Consider the following 27836-nt stretch of genomic DNA (forward strand, 5'->3'; position numbering starts at 1 on the left):
CTATTTTACCCACACAAAAAAATCCATAATTATCTAAATTTCATTTGTGCTTATATTATATTTGGGTGAATCATTTTACAAAAATCTATAATGATTTTTTAATGGGCGTTACTTAATTTAGATATCATGTATCAATGTATTTAAAATTAGATTAGTTTTGAAAATTATGACTAAATATTCTTAAATTTTCAATTTTAATTCTAGTAAGTCGTTTAAAAATGTGTAATATCTTTTAATTTTGTATCTAATAATTTCATAAGATCTTAATAATTTTTAAAAAGTAACTGTAATATTAGACAATAAATTATTTTGTTTGTCTCTAATTAAACTTTAAATTTTAATTTTTTAGCTCATAGATACTTTAATTTTTTTAAAAAGGAATGTCCAGGACTAACACACAAATTGAGAATTTAGGGTCTATTAGATTTTTTTTAAGGGACTGTTTACATAAAAAACTATATTTAGGTCCTATATTTCAAAAATGTTTTTAAATTTGAAATTTTTTCAAGAAAGGCTTTTAATATGATTTTTGGACAAATTTACCATTTTTTTATTATTTTTATTCCCAATTTTATATATATTACTCTATTTTCAAATTTTTTTTAATGATTGGGAGAAAAATTGCATTTATTATGGAGAGAGAATATTCATTTAATATGATTTTTTTTTCATATTTTCAAATGAAAAGAGAAAATGTATTTATTTGTTGAAATTTTTTCCTTTATTTCATTTAATCGGAAAGAGAAAATACATGTAATGATTTTTTTTTCTATTTTCATTGGTTTCACGTTTTTTCTTTACCAATTTGTGATTATTTAAAATATACCTCAGAATATCTTGTTAGGAATTTGAAAATATTATAACCAATATATGAAATATACCGTTATAAATTCAATCATTGACATAAAACACGTATAATGCATTTATTCTGAGAGAGAAAATGCATTTATTATTATATTTTTCCCTTCGATTGTAGAGATAAATGCATTTGATATATATATATATATTTTTTCCATTTTCATTTGGAGAGGAAAAATGAAATTTAATATGATTTTATTTCCATTTCGTTTTTCATGTTGATTTTTGTTATTATGTGAAATATTTCATTGTTTGTTCATTTGTACATGTAATATTTTTCGTTGTTTATTTGTATATATCAATATATTGGGGTTTTTTTTTACGGATTAATTGTTATTTTAAATATATCTTAAAACATTTTGATGGATTCATGATTATTTTAAATATACCTAAGAACATTTTGTTAGGTATTTGAAAATATTTTAACCAGTATATGAAATATACTACAGTTTATAAATTAGAGATTGACTCAATGCTGGACATAAATCACAGTATAAACCAATATATGAAATATACCATAGTACATAAATATTTATAAATTTCATTTACACCATAGTATATATATGATAATACAATAAGTCTAAATAAATAAAGTACTCGTTTATATTAAATAAACGAATACATATACTACAATATATATCAAATTTTCTAGAAAAGCTAAAAAAAAATACATGTATATCACAGTATATATAAAAATAGGAAAAAAATAAAATACATCTTTATATGAGGGTTTATAATACATAACCCTCCATCTTCATCTCTTCTTCTTTAGCCATGGTCACTATGGATCTCTCTCCCCGTCGTCGTCGATCGGATTTGCTCGCCTCGTCGTGCCATCGATCGAATCTGCTCAACCCGTCACCGTCAATTCACTCCACACCGTCCGCATCATCGATTTATCCCACGTCGTTCGTGTCACCTCGTGCCGAGCCATCAATTCACTCTACGCCGTCGTCTACTGCCTACAACTCACATCGCCGAAAGGAGAAAAGAGATGGAAGAGGAAGAAATGTGTGTGAATTATGGGGGAGAGAATATATGAAATATATTATTAGGGGAGAGAAGTATGCAGGAAGCACATAGAAATAAATAAAAAATAATATATATATATATATATATATATATAACGTAGATGAAGGCTAAATTGTAAATAGCTACTGCTATTAGTGAAAATAGGGAGACCAATAAATTTTTTTCTTTTTGTAAAAAATGAAATGTTAAAGACATTAACAAAGTATATATCTTTGTTTAAGCCCTTTTATGTAGAAATATTTTTTTAAAGTAACTATATAAAAATATAAATTTTAAAAGTTCACACACTAAACTTTTAGTTTTATATAAAATTGTGAAAGGTCTTAGCTGTCATTGAAATTGTTACAATCAATGAAAAAATCTCTACTCCACGTTTATAAATGTATAATTTTGAAAAAAAAAATAAAATAAATTATAATCGTGCACATTTAAAATAACCAATTTAAAAAATGTAACATAAACGTGAAGAGCAAAACCTTCAACTACTATAAGAAATGGTTCAAAATGTTTTAAATTTATGTACATGATAAAAAATTTAGACAGTGGCTATTCTAAGGTATGACACGATAAATATTCAGATTTTCCCTCAGTTTAATTTATGCATCGAAAAAAAAAAAAAGAGTCAATATAATTTAATTTAATATATAGAAGTAACCTGACCAACCCTTTCTTCTTCTTATTATTATTATTTTAATAAAAAGCTACCAAATTGGAGAAAAGTCTTAAACCCAAATGGCGACTCATGTATTAGAAAAAAAAAAGAATACATGATTATAATTTGTTCGTGCAATCTTGTGACTTAGTTAGGCCGGTTGAATACTTTTATTATTGTTGTTCTATTTTCTGTTTTTATTTTTTTTTTAAAAAACATATATAATGATGGATAATTATGATTCGTTTGACAAGATTTTCTATTTTTAAATTTTATTTTCATAGTTTTCTGTAGAGAAACTCTCGAATTTCTAATAAATTTAAAAATAAAATATGTTTCTAATAAGTAAATAAAAAAAAAAATAAAAAGTAACATTTAAAAATTTAACTTGGTTTTTGAAAAGGGAAACATTAGGATGCTAGAGAAAACAAAATATATATGTAGATCAGCGTATAGGAAACAAAAGTTCGGGGAGAAAGATGAGAGAAAAAAATACGAATAGCTCAATAATGTGCCGAATGAAAGATAGATAAATTGTTTGGAAAAAGAAAAGCGGTTAGAGAGGACCTAAGACACAAATAAAAACATGGTTTTAGAGAGAAAAAAATAAGAAAAGTAAACATAAAGGTTAAGGGGTTGTTTGAAACATTATTATATTTATAGTCAATAAGTGAGTTATTATAATCTATGTTTTAGATGCATACTATTTCTTGGGTGCAAACTAAACTAGTTGAGTTATAATAATATGGGCTTGAGGTATATATCATTTTAGTTTGAATTATAATATTACGTATATGAGATGCAAATTATCCTTAGTATGTATTGAGTGTAGATTATCTTAGTCCATTTTCCATTAATATTTCAATTTTCTTTTATAATTACATTTTTATACTTTAATTTAAAAAATGATTTTGATCACATTTTTTATGCTTCATTTTTTTTTTAACCAATCAAAGTTGAAAATTTTAATTCTTTTTTTTGTAATTACATTTTTATATTTTAATTTAAGAAAACATTACTTTGTAATTTAACAGTTCTATATTATTTTATATTTAAGTGAAAATAGAAAATCATTCAAAATAATGTGAATATATTTCTATGTATTTGAACATATAGAAATTAAACAAAAATTATACAAATGTTTTGTTGGTTTTTTGGCAAAATATTAAAAGTGTAGTTTTCCTACATAAAAAAGATTTAGGAAAGTCATGGGTTTTTCCTACATTGAAAAGGTTTAGGAAAGTCATGTGTTTATCTTACATAAAAAAGATTAAAAAAAATCATAGGCTCTAAGCCTATAAAAGGAGTCTATGTCTTTGGTTTTCAGTCATCCAGTTAGAAACACTTTAAGTTTAGTATACTAACTCTAATTAAACTCCTTTCGTATTCTCTAGTTAAGAGCGTAAAAAAAAGTGTGAGCAGTCAAAAGCTTTGAGAAAGTGCTATCGTAATTGGGATCGGAGGAGGGAATTGTTTTGTGTGATTATAACAATTTTTCACATAGTGGATTTCTTTCTGGTAGGTCGTGATTTTTCTCCAAGTTGGGAGTTCTCCACGTAAATTCTTGTGTGTTCCAATTTTCTTGCTTTATTTTAATTTTTCTATTATTTTTTTTTTTGTTTATTTCTGTGGTAAAAGTGAGAAGTTCTTCCCAACAAGTGGTATTAGAGCATTAGGTTCGGAGTTTCTTGAATTTCTAAGTATGCTTTGTGGTTGCAGCATTGTCTGAGCTTCCACATCAGAAAATAATTCTTGAAATAGGCTGAGGTGTTTGTGAATAGTGTGAATTGTTCACTATTTGATGTTTTGCTAGGAAAAGAAGTAAATATGTGAAACTTTATAAGTTCGGTAAAGTTTTATGTGGAGAAATTTGATGGAAGGAACAACTTCAACTTGTGACAAGAGCAAGTCAAGGATGTGTTGATACAAGCTGGGTTACACAAGGCCTTGAAGGGAAGACCAGACAGTGGTGCTTTTAAAGAGTTAAACGGTGATGGTGGTCTAGGAGAGTCTAGCGGTGTATCTAATAAAGGTTTTAAGACATCTAACATGAGTGATGAAGATTGGGAGGAGATAGATTTGAGAGCTGCAAGTACAATCATGCTAAATTTGGTAAAGAATGTTCTTGCAAATGTGCATGAAATTTCAGCAACCAAAGAATTTTGGGAGAAGCTTGAAGCAATGTATTGGGCAAAAAGCATCTCAAATCGGTTGTACCTGAAGGAGTAGTTTCATACATTGCGAATGGTAAAAGGTACAAAAATATCAGATCATCTAGCTATTCTCAATAACATTGTTTCTAAGCTGGAGATGATAGGAGTGAAGATAGAAGATGAAGATAAGGCACTCCAACTCGTATAGTCATTTCCTCTTTCTTATGAACACATGAAACCAATCTTAATGTATGGCAAGGAAACTTTAGTGTTTGTTGAGGTTGCCAGTAAACTTTTGTTTGAGGAAAGAAGACTGAATAATGAAGGACGTACTTCACAAGAGGATTCAGTACTGTAACCAACAAGTGAAAAAAGAAGAAAGAGTTCATGCATAAAAAAGTTTACTGGGAATGTGGACAGTTTGGACACATGAAAAATGATTGTTTTAAGAGAGCAAGTTCGTCAAAAAGCTCTGAGTCGGATGCTAACATTGTCTCCTTCGTCAAGAAAGATGACAATCTCTTCCATTGAAGCCAGAAAATATTCATCCTCATGGTATGTTCACTTTACCATGATAGAGGATGTGATGTTAATGGTTCCACAAGTTTGCATCATGGTATGTTCACTTTACCATGATAGAGGATGTGATATTAATGGTTCCACAAGTTTGCACACGGGCATTGACTTGGCGGATATGCAAAGTGTGTGGTGGAAGTTGTGTCGATAGTTGAAGAACTTCCAGGTGAGTCGAGTAGGTCGAAGTTGCACTATAAATATCAACATGGTTTATCTACAAGTGACGAAAAAGGAAAAACTTATGAGGTGGTATTCCAAGTGGTCTACTTTTTATGGTAAAGTAGGTTATAATTCAATGAGATGAGAATTATGATTGTCGGTGAAGATAATGGATGTTGCAGAAGTTGTGGATTCTTCAAATATCCTGCCAAGGTGGAATTTATTAGGTTTTCGGAAAAATATTAGAAGTGCAGTTTTCCCACATCAAAAAGATTTAGGAAAGTCATGAGTTCGTCCTACATTGAAAAGGTTTAGGAAAGTCATGGCCTTGTCCTACATAAAAAAAAGTTTAGGAAAGTCATGGGCTCTAAGCCTATAAAAAGAATCCATGCCTTTGGTTTCCGGTCGTCCTAGTTAGAAACACTTTAAGCTTAGTGTGCTAACTCTAATTAAATTCCTTTTGTATTCTCTAGTTTAAGAGTAGGAAAAAAGGTATGAGCAGTCAAAAGCTTTGAGAGAGTGCTATTGTAATTGGGATTGGAGGAAAGAGTTGTCTTGTGCGATTGTAACAATTTTTTACATAGTGGATTTCTTTTTGGTAGGTCGTGGTTTTTCTCTGAGTCGGGAGTTTTCCACGTAAATTCTTATGTTTCCAAGTTTATTGCTTTCTTTTAATTTCTATGTTACTTTCTACTTGTTCCTGCAGTAGAAGTGGGAAGTTTTTCCCAACATGTTCATCATGGAAAAAAAAAGGTTCAATTTAGTTAAAGAGAGTCTCCAAATAGTGTTCACTCAAGTTAAATAGAGTCCAAATAGTTCTCATTGTAGCTAACTGTGGATTAAAAAAATTGTAATCGTGAACTATAATAATAGGGGACCCAAACATTGTGTGGGCTATAATAACGCATTCCACCCAACTCAATTTGGAGGCCTTATAAACCCCCTAAGAGAGAGTATCAATAAGAGGAAGATTGAAATAAGGGAGAAGTTAAATTTAATTTTAAAACTAAAAACTAGGAATGTGACAAAAAATCGAAAAAAAAGAACTAACTCAACGTGTTTGTTTGATTTGCATTGGAAAAAAACTAAAAATGATTGTTTCGAATCGGGTTTTACTGAAAAAACTAATCAAAACTAAATCGAATAGATGGTATATATATTTATTAAAAATAAACTCTAACATTGGGTATTTCAGTGTTTTAATTATTATGGTGCATGTATATACAAATGTTTCAAGACAAAAGACTTATTATTTGTTATTTAGAAAAAAAGACTCATTATTATGGTGCATGTATATGTTTGTTCTTTAGAAAAATATCAAGAGAAAACAAAAATGTCCAATTTCAATATATATAAAAAAGAAATAGGCCCAATCTTAATTTAAAAATATAAAAAATGATCGATTCAAAACAAAAGCAGAAACGAAATTAAAAAATTAGACGAAAAAAGGTTAAAAACCAAGAATCGATTTATCCAAATAAAACCAGTCCATTGATTTTGTTCTTTATTGGAAATTGATTTAAATCCCTTCTATATAAAACCGATCGTGTTAGTTTGGTTCTTAGTTAGCTCCAAAACCGACTTTCACCTCTACTTATAATAGAATATTAATTAGAATAAAAAGAAACAATAAATGTTAGAATATAAAACTAATTAAATTACAATATGTTAGATGTCAAACTCAATGTTGACGCATCATGTAGCTTGGTTCTAAATTGAAGGGATTTAACATTGTTCTTCGTGACTTGCAGGATCGGATGGTCATGGCTTTGCCAAAGTTTATGTTCAGCAATGTGGACCTGTTGCCAGCTTCTTGATATTCCGATTTGTTGATCTTTGGTGTTTTAAATGTGTTAAGAAAGATGGGAAAACTTACCTAGTTTTTCTGTTGTAACCACCTAGCTCACATTCAACTTACATTTTTTTTTTTTTTTTTTTTTTTTTTTGTAATCTCTACATATAAATAAGAATAGAAATAAGTTATGAGAACATAAGTTCATCTTTGTAAAAATCTCTACAAAAATTGAAAGCAATGAAGTTTATCCTCCCTTTTGCATAGTGGATGTAGGCATCTTGGTCGAAACACTTAAGATTTCTATGTTCCTTTTTTTGCTCTTCTTCTTCTGCTTCTTAATCTCCTTTGGTTCTTCATAACAAATCAAGGTTTTCTTTTAAAAATTGGTTAATCTAACAAAATATCTTCATCGTTGTCCTAAGAGAATAAACAAAGAGGAAATTGGTGAGAATTCCATATTTTGCATGTACTGGCAGTAGAAGGGAATTCATTTTCTGATTATCTTCTTTCTAAGTGATATCCACGTGTGTGGAAGAAAAGAGAGCTATGTGATAGTGTTTTCTTCACAAAAATTTCTTTGGGCCAACAATTTTAGGCTATAAGTTTTCAACAAGTGGTATCATAGCTTAGCATAGTCCAAGAATAGACCAAGATTCAGATTCTTGAAGATCAAGATTCATAGATCATAAATCTTGAGGCTTAAGAATGACTGCAACAAGAGTTGAAATTGAAAATTTTGATGGAAGATTAGACTTTGAGTTGTGGAAGGCAAAAATTAAAGCAGTTCTTGGATAGCAGAAGGCTCTTTTGGCCATCTCATATCCTATAAAGATTCCAATCACCTGATAACGAGCAGAAATGCATGTTATCATAGTGCTAAGTTCTTAAACAATGTCGGATTGCACTGATAAAACATGTTAAACTGCATCAATCAAGCATCAATTTCATAATATTGCGGTCACATGCGTTCATCGCATAGGAACAATTGATTTTAGTGTTTTTATGCAGAATATGCATTGACACAATGCAATAATTGCGATCATAGGAAATCATTAGTCGAGCGCAACTTCACCATAAGGCTTTGCAATGATTGTGTTCGCAAACATTCGCTCGAGAAGGATTGCTGCAACTTGATCGATGCAACATGGTGAGCGCATCTGGTGAAAGGCTAATTAATCGCGATGGGATAGAAAGCTGATGACAGTCGTATCTGAATTAAGTTGACAGTCGATAATGATCATAAGTACATTCAGCTTTTCGATGACAAATATTCGGCACATCAGTTAGGAATTAAAGCCGTCCCATCTGTACAATCATGAGAGAGAAGCCGTCGTTCACCTTGGATGTTCTATAAATACTAGAGGCATTCTTCAAAAAAGAGGTTCACCATTCTTTAGTTCGAAGTTTCATACGTCCTTGATCATAGTTTTCTATCGTTTTAAGGCGGATGCGAGAGAGAGGAGGTTGTGCCGATAGATCATTCCGATAAGCTTGGGAGAGTACCAAAAGCTTCAAGGACAGAGAGAGGGTCGACGCCTGCAGAAGCAGGAACATCTTTAGAACCAAATAGAGATTATAGTGTAAAAGCCTCGGTCAGCAAGGAGTTGTTACCAGGCTCTCTACCTTTAACTTCCATTTTTATTTTGTACTCCATTCATTTATCGAAATGGAATCTATTTCTCTATATATGTTCACTCTTTGTTATTTACACATGAGTAGCTAAATTAGTTGAATGGGTTGAGAAGTATTTAGCTAGCATAACTAGGTAATCTTCACTCTATGCGATTATCTTGTATTATGTATGCTTCATTCGTCCATTAGAGATCGGAAGGGTAGTCTGAGGACAGGATCTAGGCTTGGGAAGGTCAGGTTAGAATCTAGGCTCAGGAGAGTCAGATTAGAATGCATAATCAAGAGATAGGAGCTTAGGAATAAGCACTATTTGTTATCAACGCATCGCATGCATCCTAGAGATAGGATATGATTGTATGTGGTTGATAGGATATGATTGTATGTGGTCACCTTGCTTTTATGCATTTTGCATCATCACATAGGATAAGAGTAGAGACTTAGGGATAAGCTCTATGGACACTTTTGCATTCAACACATGCGTCCTAGACTTAGAAGCATCACATTTGCATTGGAAAATGACTTGTTGTGCATGGTTGTAGCATGATCGCATAGTCTGACACATTCTCAAGTAACGCTAGCTAAAGATCTTCTCAACCCGTTCATCGCATACTCAGTGCACCTATCACACAACTGACTTTTCTCAAATTAGCCGCATTTGTTTATCTTCTCAATAACGCAACCAACAACAAACCAAAAATTTATTTATTTGGATACCGCAAAGATTTCATAAAAATTACCAACGCAATCTATTTTCACAAGTCCCTGAGTTCAACCCTGGACTTACCAGGAAACTCAGTGGAATTTATACTTGGATTTTGCTGAGGAAACTTGAGTGCACAATGCAATTTCACCATCGCATATCATCCACATTTCCACTTCATAAAATCGAGCATCAAGTTTTTGGCATCGTTGCCGGGGACTTCGGCAAAATAGAGTGCTAACGGTAATTTTTCTGATTTCTTTGCAGACTCTCAATCTCTAGCGAATTACGACCTGGAGATTGAGAGAACGTTTAGATGGAGACTGGGAGACCGCCAACAACAACCACTATCAGATAAAGAAGATATGGCGGAGCAGCCTGAAAATGGAGCACCAAATGATAACAATGTCATGACGAATCCAATTCTACTGGCAAACGATCGCAATAGATCCGATTAGGACTATGCAATCGCCAAACCTCTTGATTTCTCTCCAGAGGAATCATGAGCCTTGCCCTCGACGAAGCCAATTCGAAATGAAGCCGGGTTGATTGCTGAGATGATCTAGACTGCCCAGGATAATTCGGAAGGAAGGGCGTGGCAGGACCCCCACGCCTCCACCTCCGAAGTTTATTGAAATTTGCAATATTTTTATGTTCCTTGAACATCTTACTGTCGAAGCAAGTTCGACTAACTTTATTCCCATTTTCTCTCTGACTGTGATTCAGGCTGAAGAATGGCATATCCCTCGAGTTAGGAGAGATCACTTCTTGGGAACAGGTCGCCCCCCTCCCCTGGAGAAAGTTTATGAAGAAAATACTTTTCCACCTACTGAGAATTGCCAGACGAAGGAAAATCAATTACAAATTTTGAACAAAGACATGGACGAAACTGCTCAGCGTCCTGGGCGAGGTATTTAAGAGGGTGGTCAGGGATTGTCCATACAATGGGTTGCCAGGACTGCCTCCAGAAGGGAAACTTTTTTATCATTGGTTTGAATCCTGCTGTTTGTAGACTGCTGCGAATGCGGCAGCCGTTGGTGGTCTGCTTGATAAAAACGTATGACGAGGTGAAGAATATCTTGGATCGCATCTCTAAGAACCGTGAAGATTGGAGAGAGATGACCAAAGATTGAGACTCAAAGACAATGACGCAAGTAATGGTGCTATTGTTTCACTACAAAACCAGATGACCACAATGATGAACTTAATCTAGGGAATTGCGATTCAGCAGCCCAACACCGCAAAACCGGGTAAATTCAAACACAATCAGTCAAAACACCGCAAGGTGTGCGACTTGCGGTGATGGGCATACGATGGAAGATTGCCCGCAAAATCCACAATCTGTTTACCTGTAAAAAATAATCCCTTTTCGAAACCTACAACCCCAGGTGGAGAAACCACCCGAATTTTGCTTGGAAGAATCAGCAAACAGAATTTCCAATCCGTGGTGTAAAAAGAAGAGCCCAGGATTCTTCCCACACAACAACGATCAAACGACAATCAAGCAAATAGCTCACAAACCACTGCAATCCTCTTCTTTGGAAAGCCTATTGAAGCAATACATAGAGAAAAACGAAACCGTGCTTCAAAGTCAGGCTACGTCCATTCGCAATCAAGAATTACAGATGGGTTAGATTGCGAGTGAGCTGAAGAGTAGACCGCAAGGGGCTTTACCGAGTTTAACTGAACTTCCACACAACCCGGGGGGATCAGGTAAAGAGCAATGTCAGGTTGTGACATTGCGAAGTGGAAAGACTGTGGAAGGAGAAAGAAGGAGCTTAAGTCGGACAGCTCCCATTGCGGCAGAATCTGGAAGTCGTGGTGACGCAAGAAGAAGAAAGAGAAAAAAAAAGCAGTAGAACCAGAGGTTGCGTCAACCTCAAGCCAACTGAGACGTTGAACTGTGAAAGTGTAATTACCCCCTTTCCCGTAGAGACTAAGGAGAGAAAAAAGAACGAACAGGTACAGTACAAAACGCTTCCTATCTATATTAAAGCAATTACATGTTTAATATTCCTTTTAGTGAAGCGATTGAGGAAATTCCTGCCTACACAAAGGTTCTGAAATGATATGGTAACTAAAAAGAGGGGAGCTGTAAGTTTGCCATGGTGGCGTTAACATAAAGTTCCAAATCAATAATTTCCATCGAAGATGAGCGATCCCTGGAGCATTACCATCCCTTGGCTCCATAGAAGGGATTGTACATCGGGCAAGCCCTATGTGACCTGGGAGCCAACATAAATTTGATGCCTCTGTCTAATCTTTAGATAGCTAAACGTGGGGCAACTTGTGCCCATAACAGTGACTCTCCAACTGGCTGATAGATCTCTGTGCTGTGAAACCGGATTTCCATTTTTCTTACTTAAGCAGTGTTTGAAAGGAATTAACTAAGTGGAAGTTAAATCCTATGTTTGAAGTGAAGGAAATTTCTAAGTGTTGAGTAGATTTTCCTTGAATAGCTTTGAGTTAAGCTTTTATTGATGAAATTTGGCTAAGTGTAAGGTCAAAAAGAACCCATGCGTTAAGAGTTAGGAGAACATATTAATGCATAATTTTGAAAAGGCAACCATGCATTTGTAAGGTTGGACGCATGATTGGCCGAAGTATTGGCAAGAGGCATTGCCTCTAACCCATGCATTGGATGCGTTGAATGATGGATGCGTTGGATGCATTGGATGATGGATGCGTTGGATACGGTGGATGCGTTGGACACGATGGTATGTGTCCATACGACTGAATGAAGGCAGCTGAGGGTGATGGGTTGGTATGGCACGAGGGCGGGCCGTGCAAAGGGTAGACAAGGGCTCGAGGACATGCGAGGGTCGCGTTGGCCCCGATGGACGCATTGGACCAGCCGAGTGACCTATGCGTCGATGCGACTGAGCAACCCATGCGTCGATGCTGTCGAGCGACCTATGCGTTGATGGCGAGCGAGCTATGCGCTGATGCTAAGCAACCGTCCTATACGTCGAGGCCATGCGACCATGCTATGCATTGAAAGTTGACAATGGCATGCATGATGGATACGTTGGACATAGGCCATGCGATGAGCTAGGTTGGACGCATGGTGGTTGCCTCTTGTGGTTGTTAAGGCTTGCGATGACTAAGTGAGTTGGGTTGCGTTGTAGAAGATGCGATGGTGCCTTGTTGAAAACCAAGGGTTGCTATGCGTTGATGACCCACTATGTGTTAATGATTACACTATGCATTTATTATAGACTATGCGTTGATGGCCAACTATGCGCTGATGGCATACTATGTGTTGAACATCCAAGGGTTTGTGGACGCATATGAAGGATGAGCTCATACGGAGGACGTCATCAGACATGTGTCTTGCTAGAAAGGAGTCTTAAGCCTTAAGGATTTGAGGTGGGTGCATGAGGAGACATGCAAAATTAAGCCCCATGCGTTGGCTATGTAGAAGAAGGACACCCAAAGTTGCGTTGATGGTTTAAGGAAGAGACACTTGGACATGCGGCCAAATAGGAGGTGTCAGCCTTAGAGCAACCTTGGACGCCTATAAGTAGGGCCAAGGACTTCAGATGAGAACTCAATTCTCTTCAAAGGACATAAAGAAGAGTGTATTGGGAGGAGGCTATGCGTTGATGGTAAAACCATGCGTTGGTCAAGAGATTCCAAGAGGGGAGATGCTGTCGGACAGAAAGGTCAGAAAGTAGCATTAACTTAGGAAGCGGAGTTCTCCCAGAATACTTGTGCGTGATGTGATTCGAAATTCATTTGAAATCTAAAAGAGTATAGTATTCATGGTGGGGCTGCCGGAGAATAATTTCCAAGGAATCGGGCTGGAATAGGAAGACAAGGCCGAGGGGTCAAGCTGTCGGGTAACCTAGGCCAGTCTTGATGTTTTGATGTTTCCGGCCAAACCACGAGAAGTTATGAGCTAAGATTTTGAGATGAGCTTCCTGAGAAATTTTAGAGAATATTTGTAGAAGTAAGTAACTCGAGATAAAGCCTAGAACTATGAGTAATTTAAGCTTTAAGCTGAATCTGGAATTTATGGTTCAAAAGAGGAGCCCGAGAAGATCAAGGAACTTCTAGAGAGAAAAGTTCCTAAACGACTAAGGTGAGTGGTACTTTCCTTTAAGTCTTAAAGAATATCTTTTAGAGTAAATTGTATATGCTTAGGTTATGAATGAGTATCTAGCATGAGAATGAGATTATGTGATCGGGAGGGTCAGGGGGTCAATAGACCTAGTTCCTAAGCCCGTAAGAAAAACCTCATGGAATGGTCAGGGGACACGAGAAGTCTAGTGCATGAGCCTGTGAGATAGAGAATCCTCGAAATGGGATAGTCAGGGGGTCTAAGGACCTAGAACCTGAGCCTAGAGTGAATCCTTACAGGATGGTCAGGGGACTGAGGAGTCTAGTGCCTGAGCCTGTGGGATAGAAAATCCTTGAAATGGGATGGTCAGAGGGTTGACGGGCCTAGTTTCTGAGCCCATGATAGGAAGAGCTATGTGAACATAGGCTGATGTTTTGGTTATGATATTATATGTTAAACATCTACCATGTGTGTAGGTAGACAACATACTCATTCTAGTTAGTTATCAGTTTAGCTATCTACCGTGTGCGTAGATAAAAGTTGAGGCCAGACTCGTTTAAGGTTGAGGTTTCATTGTAACCTCGTATTTGTGATATGCTTGTTATTTATGAGTTGAAATAGACTCTAGAAGTTGCTTACCACTCACTGAGCTTTGTGAAGCTCATTCTATTATTTCATGTTTTTTCTTCCCAGGTAGCAAAAGGTGAGGAGTTCCAGGGTGCTGTTAAGGTCAAGGTCTGCCACAAGCCACAGTTACACTTCCAGAGGGTTTTACAGTTGTTGTTGTAAACTTTGTAGTTAAGTCTTGGAGTTGTATGAACATTACATTGTTGTAATATAAAATGGGCCTACTTAATCAGTCCATTGTATATGAATTTGTTCATTGGTATCAGAGTTTTTTCGCAAGAGTTATTAGGCAGTAAGTGTTAATAAAAGGGTTGATAACTGCTGTCAGTCACGCCCTCTCCCAGGCTCAGAGAGTTGTCTGGGGCGGGGTGTGACAGGTGCATCCAGAGGGAATGGTGAAGGATGTGCTGATTATTATTGACAAATTTATCCTACTAGCCGACTTCATCATTTTGGACTATGAGACCGACAAAGATGTGTCCATCATTATGGGGCGACCTTTTCTATCAACGGGTCGTGCTAAAATTTATGTGCATAAAGGGGAGATCACTTTGAGAATCAATCGACAGAAGCTCAAGTGTAACATAATTTGTGCCATGAAGTTTTCGGATGAAGAAGACCTGCATGACTTAAATGATGACCAGAATGCGATTGAAGAAGAAAAGTTTGATGAAGAAAATGAAGAAGAGGATGCTAGCGCATCCGTTGCTGCCTGTAATGCGATCATAACAAAAACAAACAAGGAAGAAGAAATGATCGCAAATCAAGAAGAAGAGCCAACATAAAAAGAAGAAAGAAAAATAACGCAACCTTCTCTAGTAGAACCACCAACACTGGAATTAAAGACCCTATCGGCCCATTTGAAGTACGCATTTTTGGGGCAGAATGAGAAGTTGCCTGTTATCATTTCCTCTGCGCTCAACGAAGACCAGAAGAATGCGTTAATGAGCATTCTAAGGAAGCATGTGCGAGCAATTAGCTGGACGCTTGCCGACATTAGAGGAATTAACCCTGCGTACTGTATGCACTGCATTCGTCTTGAAGAGGACCACAAAGCAATGATTGAACGTCAATGCAGACTCAACCCTACGATGAAAGAGGTCATAAAAAAGGAGATCATTAAATGGTTAGATGCAGGCATCATCTATCCTATAGCAGATAGCACGTGGGTCAACCCCATGCAGTGTGTGCCGAAAAAGGGCGGCATGATGGTAGTCCCAAATGAAAACAATGAATTAATACCAAAGGACCATCACCGAATAATGAATTTGCATGGAAAAGAAAGATCATTTGCCCCTACCGTTCATTGATCAAATGCTAGACCGTCTAGCTAGAAATGACTTTTATTGCTTTCTGGATGGTTATGTCGGGTACAACCAAATTATGATAGCTTCAGAAGATCAAGACAAGACCATATTCACCTGCCCATATGGGACCTTCGCTTTTCGCCGCATGTCGTCTGGCCTCTGCAATGCACCAAGCACGTTCCAAAGGTGCATGATGGTCATCTTTTCAGATTATCTCGAGGACTCTGTGGAAATCTTTATGGACGACTTCTCTGTTTATGGGAACACCTACGAAGTCTGTCTAGCCAACTTGGAGAAGATACTGAAGAGATGCGAAGAGACAAATTTGGTGTTCAATTGGGAAAAATGCCATTTCATGGTAAAGGAGGGTATAGTGTTGGGACACAAGGTTTCCCGGGATGGGTTGGAGGTGGACAAAGCAAAAATCGAAGTAATTGAAAAACTTCCACCTCCAATAAGCGTGAATACGAAGCTTTTTGGGGTACGCTAGATTTTACAAACGCCTTGTCAAATATTTTTCGAAAATAACACGACCATTGAGTGCGTTGTTAGAGGCTGACAGAAAATTTGAGTTTGACAATAACCGCCTCAACGCATTCAGAGTTTTGAAAGATGCGCTGATTATCGCACTCGTACTAATTGCACCTGACTGGACAATTCCTTTTGAAATTATGTGCGATGCAAGCGGGTATGCGATGGGAGTAGCTTTAGCGCAACAGAGAAAAACAATCTTGCATCCCATCGCATATGCTAGTAAAACATTAAATCCTGCTCAGACAAATTATACCACCATAGAGAAAGAGCTTCTGGCGTTAATTTTTGCATTGGAAAAATTTCGAGCATATCTGCTGGGGACAAAGGTACTCATCCATACTGATCATTCGACAATAAAATACTTAATGACAAAGAAGAACACAAAGCCGAGATTGATCAGATGGGTTCTCCTCCTTCAAGAATTTGACATAGAAATAATTGACCGGAAGGGGATAGAGAACCAAGTTGTGGATCACTTGTCTAGACTGGAAAATCCTGAGGTTGACCGCAATGAGTCTGAGGTGAGTGCAGTGTTCCCAGATGAGCAGTTGTTCCATATTGAAGAATTGCCCTAGTATGCAGACATAGTCAATTATTTAGTTTGTGAGCAATTTTTTGAAGATTACACTTACCACCAACAGAAGAAGCTCAAGCACGAATGCAAATATTATTATTGGGATGAGCCGAATTTGTATAAAAGAGGGGCAGACCAGATTTTTCGATTATGCGTACCAAATTCTACTCAACAACGCATATTATCGCAATGTCACGACTCACCATATGGTGGGCAGCGCATTGCAGACAAAGTTTTATAGAGTGGATTCTTTTGGCCTACATTGTTCAAGGATGCAGCTGACTACGCAATGAAGTGTGATCGGTGCCAACGCACAGGTAACATTTCATGGAAACATGCAATGCCAATGAACACCATCTTGGAGCTTGAATTGTTCGACATATAGAGGATTGATTTCATGGAACCATTCTCTCATTTGAATGGTAAACATTACATTTTATTAGCTGTCGATTATGTATCCAAGTGGGTAGAGGTAATAACATGCGCCGCAAGTGATGCGGCGGTAGTCTCCCAGTTTCTGAAGAAACATATTTTCACTCGTTTTGGCACTCCTTGTGCCATCATAAGTGATGAAGGATCCCACTTTGTCAACCATAATATCAAGGAGTTGCTGCNCCATCATAAGTGATGAAGGATCCCACTTTGTCAACCATAATATCAAGGAGTTGCTGCGCAAATACAACATTCTCCACAAAGTGGCCACCACATACCATCCGCAGACGAATGGCCAGGCGGAAGTGTCCAATCAAGAAATTAAGTTGATACTTGAGAAGGTAGTAAGGCCTTCACAAACAGGTTGGGCAATAAATCTTGATGATGCGTTATGGGCATATCGGACTACATTTAAAACACCCATAGGTATGTCCTCATATACGTTGGTATTTGGTAAGGCGTGTCATTTGCCTTTTGAGTTGGAATATAAGGCACTGTAGGCGGTAAGGAAGCTGATCTTTGATTTGAAGAAAGCAGGAGAAGCGCGAAAAATGCAACTGGTCGAGCTAGAAGAATGGAGGATTAACGCATATGAAAATGCGAAGATTTATAAAGAGCACACTAAGCGCTGGCATGACAAACGCATATGTGGTAAGAACCTCCAAGTCGGGCAAAAGGTCTTACTCTTCAACTCACATCTGCGGCTCTTCCCAAGAAAATTAAAATCACGCTGGTCCGGACCCTTCATCATTAAAGAAATATTCCCACATGGTGCAGTGGAGCTGATCACTGAGGATGGAAGCCATACAAGGTTAATGGATAGCGAGTAAGGCATATTGCGGAGGTGATTTCCAGCCAGAAAAGACCTTCGTGAAGCTGAAAGACCCAGAATACCCCTTGTTTGATTCTTGAACTCTCATTCCTTCGTCACTTTAATCATTAGTTATCTATCTACATTTTACTCTTATTATCTCTAAAACAAAATTGTTGTTTTGTTTAATATCATTTGACCCTCTCTTTGTTCGTTTACAACGATTAAGGCACAGGATTGTGGAGATGTTACATGAAGTAGCAAATTATCTCACTCCATCACCACAATCCAAAGAAGAGAGATTGCCATAAAGATGGATGCGTCAATACACAAAGCGGGCGACAGCGCAAATTTGGGAGTGTATTCTTCCTTATCCTTTATTTCAAATTTTGCGCTATCGCATCACATTTTAGTTTTAAAAGTCTTATCACTGCATCCTCTTTGATTACCGCAATCATTTGTCACGGATAAATTTAGTAGTTACCGCATGCTGTCTTTTTGCCAATTATGATTTCAATGATGAAAAATATGCTTATCTTTCTTTCATATATACTAAGGCCAACTTAACTTTAAGATAGTCACCTCATGAAATATTTCTAGAAGTTAGAGGTTTTCTAGCTTTCTTTCAAACTCTCTTTACAACACATTCTAAGAACATCGTATGACTCATTTCAATCTTTTGGCAATGAAGACATTGCCGCATTTTAAATTTGGGAGTGAGGTATTTATTTTCGACCTTGCTATTTTCTTTAAAAAAAAAAAAATTAAGAATAACAACTCCACTGTCAACGCAATAGGAAACCCATGTTGATAAGAGTTAAGTTGTGGAAGACACTTACCCGTAGTTGGATGTCCGTATGACACATGTGGGGGCAAGCTAAAACGAAAGTAAGTCACCAGGGTCAATGCATAAATAAATGACCGCAACTCCACTGCCAAATAAGTATGTGTTTAGTCTGAGAAAGAATGCATTGCTCGTAGTTGGATGTCCGTATGACACCCGTGGGGGTAAGCCAAAACGAAGGCAAGGCACTTGGATCAGCGCAAGGTCAGAAGAAAAAAAAATTATAACAATGACAAGAAATATGTGAGGATAAAATCATTTGACACCCTGGTAGAAAATTTTCTTTTTGAAATAAATCATGCGAAGTTTCGGAAGTTAGTAAAGTTTTTTTGAAGGTTAAGCTTGCGTTCTCTAGGTCTTAGAAATATTTTGAGAGGAGGTTTGAACAAGACTTAAGGAAACTTTAGTATATAGGATTTGAACGAAGTATCCTTGAGAAATCTAAGAAAAGAACATTGTGGTTGACTTGCTAAAGGAAGTCTTTAGCTTATGCTTAAGGACAAACATTGTTTAAATTTGGGGGTGTGATAACGGGCAGAAATGCACGTTATCATAGTGCTAAGTTCTTAAACAATGTCGGATTGCACTGATAAAACATGTTAAACTGCATCCATCAAGCATCAATTTCATAATATTGCGGTCGCATGCGTTCATCGCATAGGAACAATTGATTTTAGTGTTTTTATGCAGAATATGCATTGACACAATGCAATAATTGCGATCATAGGAAATCATTGGTCGAGCGCAACTTCACCGCAAGGCTTTGCGATGATTGTGATCGCAAACATTCGCTCGAGAAGGATTGCCGCAACTTGGTCAGCGCAACATGGTGGGCGCATCTGGTGAAAGGCTAATTAATCCCGATGGGACAGAAAGCTGATGACAGTCGAATCCGAATTAAGTTGACAGCCGATAACGATCACAAGTACATTCAGCTTTTCAGTGACAAATATTCGACGCGTTAGTCAGGAATTAAAGTCGTCCCATCTGTACAATCATGAGAGAGAAGTCGCCGTTCACCTTGGATGTTCTATAAATACCAGAGGCATTCTTCAGAAAAGAGGTTCACCATTCTTTGTTTCGATGTTTCATATGTCCTTGTTCATAATTTTCTTTCGTTCTAAGGCGGACGCGAGAGAAAGGAGGTTATGCCGATAGATCGTTCCGGTAAGCTTGGGAGAGCACCGGAAGCTTCAAGGACAGAGAGAGGGCCGACGCCTGCAAAAGCGGGAACATCTTTAGAACCGAATATAGATTACAGTGTAAAAGCCTCGGTCAACAAGGAATTGCTACCAGGCTCTCTACCTTTAACTTCCATTGTTATTTTGTACTCCACTCATTTATCGAAATGGAATCTATTTCTCTATATCTGTTCACTCTTTGTTATTTACGCATGAGTAGCTAAATTAGTTGAATGGGTTGAGAAGCATTTAGCTAGCACAACTAAGGAATCTTCACTCTATGCGATTATCTTGTATTATGTATGCTTCATTCGTCTATTAGAGATACTCGGGAGGGTAGTCTGAGGACAGGATCTAGGCTTGGGAAGGTTAGGTTAGAATCTAGGCTCGGGAGAGTCAGATTAGAACGCATAATCAAGAGATAGAAGCTTAGTTATAAGCACTATTTGTTATCAACGCATCATGCATCCTAGAGATAGGATATGATTGTATGCGGCCACCTTGCTTTTATGCATTTTGCACCATCGCATAATACAAGAGTAGAGACTTAGGGATAAGCTCTATGGACAATTTTGCATTCAATACATACGTCCTAGACTTAGGAGCATCGTATTTGCATTGGAAAATGACTTTCTGTGCATGGTTGTAGCATGATCACATAGTCTGACGTATTCCCAAGTAATGCTAGCTAAAGATCTTCTCAACCCATTCATCGCATACTCAGTGTATCTATCACACAACTAATTTTTCTCAAATCCGCCGCATTTGTTTATCTTCTCATTAATGCAACCAACAACAAACCAACAATTTATTTATTTGGATACCGCAAAGTTTTCATAAAATTACCAACGCAATCTATTTTCACAAGTCTCTGAGTTCGACCCTGAACTTATCAGGAAACTCAGTGGAATTTACACTTGGATTCCGCTGAGGAAACTTGAGTGCACAACGCAATTTTACTATCGCATATCATTCACATTTTCACTTCATAAAATCGAGCATCATCACTCTAAGGATATATATATATATATATATATATATATAAAAGACTATGGAGGTAAATGTTTATGGAACTATAGTCTTAAATGTTACTGACAGTGTGCTAAGGCGGATAATTGATCAAGAGATTGCCTATAGTCTTTGGAACAAACTAAATGAGATATATCTCAATAAAGATTTATCAAACAAGGTTTTCCTAAGGGAAAGATTTTTTACTTATCGAATGGACATTACTAAGTCCTTAACAGAAAATCTAAATGATTTCAAGAGATTATCTTTAGAATTCAAGTCAAAGGGAGATAATATAGGTGAAGAAAATGAAGCTTTCATCTTGTTGAATTCATTGTCAGATTCATTCAAAGATGTTAAGGTGGCTATGAAGTAAGGAAGATAGGAGATCACAATAGAAGCTATTATTTCAGCTTGAATTACAAATGACCAAGAAAGAACAATAAGGGGGTGAAGGGCTATTTTCAAAAGGGAAGACAAAGAACCCTGGTAAAGGAAAACAGAATGATGAAGATAAATCTAAAATCAAGTGCCATTTTTGCCACAAAATGGGACATGTGAAGAAGGATTGTTATTCCTTGGAAAGAAAGATGAACCAAAAGAATAAAAGTGGAAAACAAATAGAGGTAGCAGTGGGAGAAAATTCCATCATGTACTTGGATGCTTTGGCAGCTACTGATGAGTGTGCAAGCCAGAACTCTATAGAGACCCAAGATTAGGTTATAGACTCTGGATGCTCAGTCATATGATGTCATCTAAAGGATGGTTCTATACCTACAAGAAGTGGGATGGAAGACTGATTTGCATAGGAAATAACAACACATGTAAAGCTGTTGGGATTAGTTCTGTTTCCTTAAAGATAAAAGATATCTCAATGAAACTCATAAGGAATGTGAGGCATATTCCTACTTTAAAGAGAAATCTCCTATCATTGGGGATGTTTGACTCCATAGGGTGTGAATATAGGGGAATTGGAGGAACCTTTGAGATTATAAAAGACTCAACTTGTGGCTACTAAGATCAATGGGTTGTATGTCATCAAAGATGTTCAGATGACACAACCAACTTTAATTACTTTAGATGAAGATCTTACTGAAGATGAACTATCACACAAGAGATTGTCACACATTAGTATGAATGGACTGCAAGTCCAATCAAAACAGGGCATACTTTCTAAAGAAGTTGGAAATAATTTGCATTTTTGTGAGCATTGCATACTTGGAAAGGCAACAAGGCAGAACTTTCCAAAAGAGCAGCACACTACTAAGGAAATTCTAGAGTATGTGCACTCTGACCTATGGGGTCCAACTCACTCTCCCTCTCTAAGTGGTGCAAGGTATTTTCTTTCTTTTGTTGAGGTTATTCAAGGAAAATCTGGGTATATTTCTTAAAAACTAAAGATGAAGTTTTTGGAAAATTTAAAGAATGGAAAACCTTAATTGAAAAACAAACCTCCAAACAAATTAAACATTTGAGAACTAACAATGGTTTAGAGTTTTGTGGAGAGGAATTCAACTTATTTTGCAGAAAAAATGGAATTGTAAGACATAAAACAATGAGGTATACATCTCAACAAAATGGGGTGGCTGAAAGGCTTAACAGAATAGTGCTTGAAAGGGTGAGGTGTCAGCTTTCAGATGCATTGTTACCTGAGAAATACTGGGCAGAAGCTGTTTCATATACAATCTATACCCTAAATAGATGTTCACACCACTCTATTGAGCTAGAAACACCTGAAGAGAAGTGGATTGGTCATCCTCTTAAATTAATACACTTGAAGATATTTGGGAATGTGGGGCATATACCCCAAAGCTAAGGCAAGCTGAAACCTATGCTGTAAAGTGTATGTTTTTAGGCTTCACACCAGGAGTTAAAGGTTATAGATTATGGCATCCTATTGAGAAGAGATGTACCAATAGCAGGGATGTTGTGTTCAGAGAAAGTGAGATGTTTATGCTGACTGAACAGCAACCGACAACCATGCCAACAGTTAAGGTTTGAGGTGGAGCCAAAAAAAGTCTTTGAAACCTCTATTTCACAGCAAAACTTAGAATTTGAAAGTGAAGATAAAGTGAAAGCTGAGGAAAATGTGACTAGTGAACAAGAAAATTCACAAAATAACCTATAGAACTATTCATTAACAAGAGACAAGACAAGAAGAACCGTTGTGCCCCCTACTAGATATGTTAAATAAGATTTTGCTAGTGTTGCTTTGAGTGCTACCATTTCACTAAGCAACAATGAACCTAGAAGTTTTAAAGAAACTACTAATAGTCTTGATGCTAGACAATGGATTGAGGCCATAAATGATGAGAGGAGTGTTGGAATTGGTGTCCTAATTCTCCCGGAGTCTCGTTGTTTTGTAAAGATACACATTGTTCAATGAATAAAATAAGTGTTATTTAATTCTGGCATTTACTCATATCCAATATACAAAGCTCCTTGGTTATCTTATGTGAACATAAGCATGTATATGTAATGTACAAGTGGATCATGCCTTAAGTGATAACCTTAATAGGTCTGTAGTATAAGGATTAAGGTGGGATACTTGATCCTTGTGACACTACGGATACAGCCCGCTTTGTAGAGGTTTGCAAGTATTGTAAACTACTACAAATGGTAGATCCTGACAATTCATGTGGAGACGTGGAGCAGGGGTGTCCTATACAAAGAGTTCGTATAAGACGTGGACCACGAGATGATTAGACTCTGTATATAACGCCGTTGATACTAGAGACTTGCATCTCACCTAAATGACCATAGGTGACATGACCTTAATCCTGAGTGTTTTGGGAACTTCTGCCTTTGAAGGTGGTCCTTTGATTAGTATGGGTAAGAGTGGCCAGATTGCCAACTCAACATGCCTACCTTTTTGGGGACTTGTCTGATCTGGGAGCTGGAAACTCAATCCACAAGATGAAATTCACTCTTTTCCTGAAGAAGGGATAAGTAGAGAGATTTTTCTCTTAAGGGCTGATTCCGGGGCTTGAACATAGTGGCCACAATTTTTCTTTGGAAGAGAAGACTTAGTCATAGTAGGACTATGAATTATTTTCATTAGAGAGATCAGTAGTACTTAAGGAGACAGATATAACTACAGGGGCATAACGGTTATTGGCTCAGCTGTACTTACGAGTGATCTGTGAAGGGTTGTCGCACACTGATTGGTTAAGATGGACACATAATATATCTGTGATAAGGAGAGTTCAGCTGTTGATCTTTAGTGGAGTACCTGGCAGTTAACTGATGGTGGATCCCGTGACTAAAGAGTTTAGTCAGTTATTCACGTACCATTGGAGTTTCGAGCTACAGGTCTATGAGTTCCCCTTGGTAGCTCAATGGATTCAGTTGAGGATCAGTTCTTGGTGTTGATTTGAAATGTTTAAATTGACAAGAGGTATTTTGATTATATATATGATATAATCGGTATGATGTATAAGATACATCTAGTGGAGGATTGATGTAAATGAGATTTACATTAAGTACCATGGAATAGAAAAAGAACTATGGTTTATATGTTTCATGAGATGAAAACTATAGGTTATAAATATAGTATGATTAGTTGGTTATCATTTATGTTTATAATCATATTAATTATTAGATAATTAATTCTTTTTCTTTTAAATCACCAAAGTAGTGAGTGGTTATTGGATCATGGTAACCGTGAATTTAAAAGGAAAATAGTTTTCCTATTTTGAAAACAAGGTTTTACAAAAGTTTGAAAAAGTTTTTGAGTTTTCTCTCCGCGCAAAAGAAACTCACGAAGTTGTCAAGTAAATTCGGATTTACTAAACGACGGCTGGACGGGCTAAACGATCGTGCAGAATAGAGTTAAACGATCGTGCAGTATTTACTAAATGATCGCATAGTTTTGTTAGACGATCGTTGGCCCAAGGTAAATGATCATATAGAGTCTGTACGCGACAGACCGAGCTAAATGATAGACTAAACGATTGCATAGCTTTATCTAAACGATTGGGCATCGACCTATATGATAGGTCTCCGCCATCTCCCACTTGCTTAGTCGTGTACGTGATCGGTATTTCCTCCATTTGTCTGCCTCATACCAAGTCCGAACAAAGCCCACCCTCTGGATTCTCACACCGAGAATACCAAGGTAGCCTTGTTGGTGGTGTCAGATTCAACTCGACACCGTCGAGGTTTTCTAGAGGCCGTTCGTGGTGGTGTGGAGTCCGTTTGTGTTGCGGAGGAGTTCGTGACCGAGGAGATCGTTGAGGACGAAGCGCAAAGTGTTCGTGCTGTGTTCGTTGCTATGTTGTGGTCGTGTAGATCGAGCGTTCGAGGCTACTGATTGTTCGAGCGGTCACACAACGGAGCGTGGAGACGCATCTTCATATGTGCGTAGAGTTGCTTTTTGTGCATTGTAGTTATTCATGCTGTAATTTCTGCATCTTAATTGTATAACTATTTGTTTGAAGTCGATTGTAAATGCATTGTTCATTCATGATTATAATTTAGAATAGTCTTGTTCCGCTGCTCATGGAAATCTTGCTTCCGATTTCCTTCAATGAGGTCACTCAATCTAAATGATACTTGGAAGTTAATACCTCTATCTAAAGGATACAAACCTATTTCATGCAATGGATCTACAAATTTAATGAAGAGATTCCAGGGATCCAAAAGTCTAGTTTCAAGGCAAGACTTATCGCTAAAGAATTCACGTAGAAAGAAGGCATAGATTATAATGAAGTGATTTCTCCTGTTATAAGATAAACATCCATTAGACTACTCCTCTCCTTAGTTGTATAAAAGGACTTGGAGTTAGACCATTTAGATGTGAAGACTGCTTTCCTACATGGTTATTTGAGTGAAACCATCTACATGAAGCAACCTCAGGGATATGTAAAGAAGGGAGAAGAAGATCTAGTTTACTTATTAAATAAGTCAATCTATGGTCTTAAGCAGCCCCCTAGGTGCTAGTATGGCATATTTGATGAGGTGGTCTCCAAAATAGGATTCATGAAGAGCTCATATGATTGGTGTGTTTATACTAACACCAAGAGTTTTAAATATGTTGTGTATCTACTTCTATATATAGATGATATGTTACTTACGGGGAGCTCTCAGGAAGTCCTTAAACAAGTTTAGACTCTTCTAAAGGAAGAGTTTGACATGAAAGATTTGGAGGAATCAAGAAGAATTCTAGGGGTTGAAATCATTAGAAACATAAGTAATTCTAATCTATATGTAAGTCAATCAGATTATTGTGGCAAAGTACTTCAGATTTAAAATAAGTGGTGTAAAAACAGTAAAGACACCTTTAGCACATCATTTTTAACCTTCAACAGCTAACAACCCTAAGCCTACTGATGAGGAACATATAAACTTCATGAAATTCATCCCATATTCTCAAGTAGTGGGATCCCTAATGTACCTAATAATCTCTACAAGACTTAACTTATCCTATGCTACAAATTTAGTCAGTAGGTACATGTCTAATCCAAGCAAACTTCATCATGAGGCAATCAGATGGATACTAAGGTATCTATGTTATTCTAAAGATGCCAGAATTTTGTATAAACACAATGAACCAATGAATGATGAGATTTATGGCTATGTAGATGCTAACTACACTGGAGATTTAGATAAAAAACGTTCATTATGAAGATACATTTTCCTATGGGGAAATAATCTGATAAGCTGGAAGACAAGCCTACAATCTGTTGTGGCTCTATCTACAATAGAAGTAGAGTTCATTGCATTATTAGTGGCAGTAAAAGAGGGTTTGTGGTTGAAAGGTTTGCTTAATGATTTTGGAATTAATCAACCTACTACAAGGATCTACTGTGATAATCAAAGTACGATATACCTCTCTAAAAATCAACAATTCCACATTAGGACAAAACATATCGATATAAAATATCACTTCATCAAAGAAGAAATTGAAAAAGGAGACATCGAGGTAATTAAGATATATACCTCAGACAATGCAGCTGATATGTTGACTAAACCCGTGTTGCAAATCAAGCACAGTCGATGTCTCGAACTCCTCAGGCTCGAGTTACCTGAAAAAGGATAGAACGTCAGCTCAGAAAATTGGAGGATTCGCTTGATGCTTACAAAGGTGGAGATTGTTCAGAAGGAAAGGAAAACTGTGGAGATTGTTCGAAAGGAAAAGAAAATTTACCCAGTTTTTATGTTGTAACAACCTAGCTCGCATTTAGCTCACTTCTCTTTTTTTTTCTTCTTCTTTGTAATCTCTACATATAAATAAGAACAGAAGTGAGTTACGAGAACATTAGTTTATCTTTGTAAAAATCTTTACAAAAATTGAAAGCAATAAAGTTTACCCTCCCTTTTGCACGATGGATATAGGCATCTTGGCTAAACCACTAAAGATTTTTGTGTTCTTTTTTTTCATTTTTTTTCCCTCTTCTTCTACTTCTTAATCTCCTCTGGTTCTTCATAACAAATCAAGATTTTCTTCAGAAATTGGTTGATCTAACAAAATATCTTCATTGTTGTCCCAAGAGAACAAACAAAGAAGAAATAAGTGAGAATTCCAAATTTTGCATGTACTGGCCGTAGAAGGGAATTCATTTTCTGATTATCTTCTTTTTGATTGCTATCCACGTGTGTGGAAGAAAAAAGAGTTTCATGGAAGTGTTTTTTTCTCAGAAATTTCTTTGGGCCAACAATTTTAGGCTTTAAATTTTCAACAAAATGTTTATAAAGAAAAAATAGCCTATTATATTATATATAATAAAATAAACTATACAAAATTAAACATATTATACAATAACTATGTGATTCCTTAAATCTATATAATATAGTAATTTTATATTTAAATTATATAAAAGCCCAATATACTTTAATCTAAATATATCTTATGATTTAATTGCTCCCATAAAGCCTATTGTAGCAACAAAATAAGAAA

General features: G+C 36.5%; 1 long non-coding RNA gene across 1 annotated transcript; it reads right to left on the bottom strand.

The window, feature by feature from the left end:
- Nucleotides 1-1620: 1620 nt before the first annotated feature.
- On the bottom strand, nt 1621-27510 carry LOC120068576. Its single transcript, XR_005479233.1, has 3 exons — nt 27087-27510; nt 26879-26964; nt 1621-1820 (listed from the first exon to the last, which is right to left on the bottom strand). It is a non-coding gene; the product is annotated as an uncharacterized LOC120068576 (long non-coding RNA).
- Between the last annotated feature and the right edge of the window lie 326 nt (nt 27511-27836).

This window comes from Benincasa hispida, chromosome 12 (genome assembly GCF_009727055.1).
Source record: "Benincasa hispida cultivar B227 chromosome 12, ASM972705v1, whole genome shotgun sequence".
Taxonomy (NCBI): domain Eukaryota; kingdom Viridiplantae; phylum Streptophyta; class Magnoliopsida; order Cucurbitales; family Cucurbitaceae; genus Benincasa; species Benincasa hispida.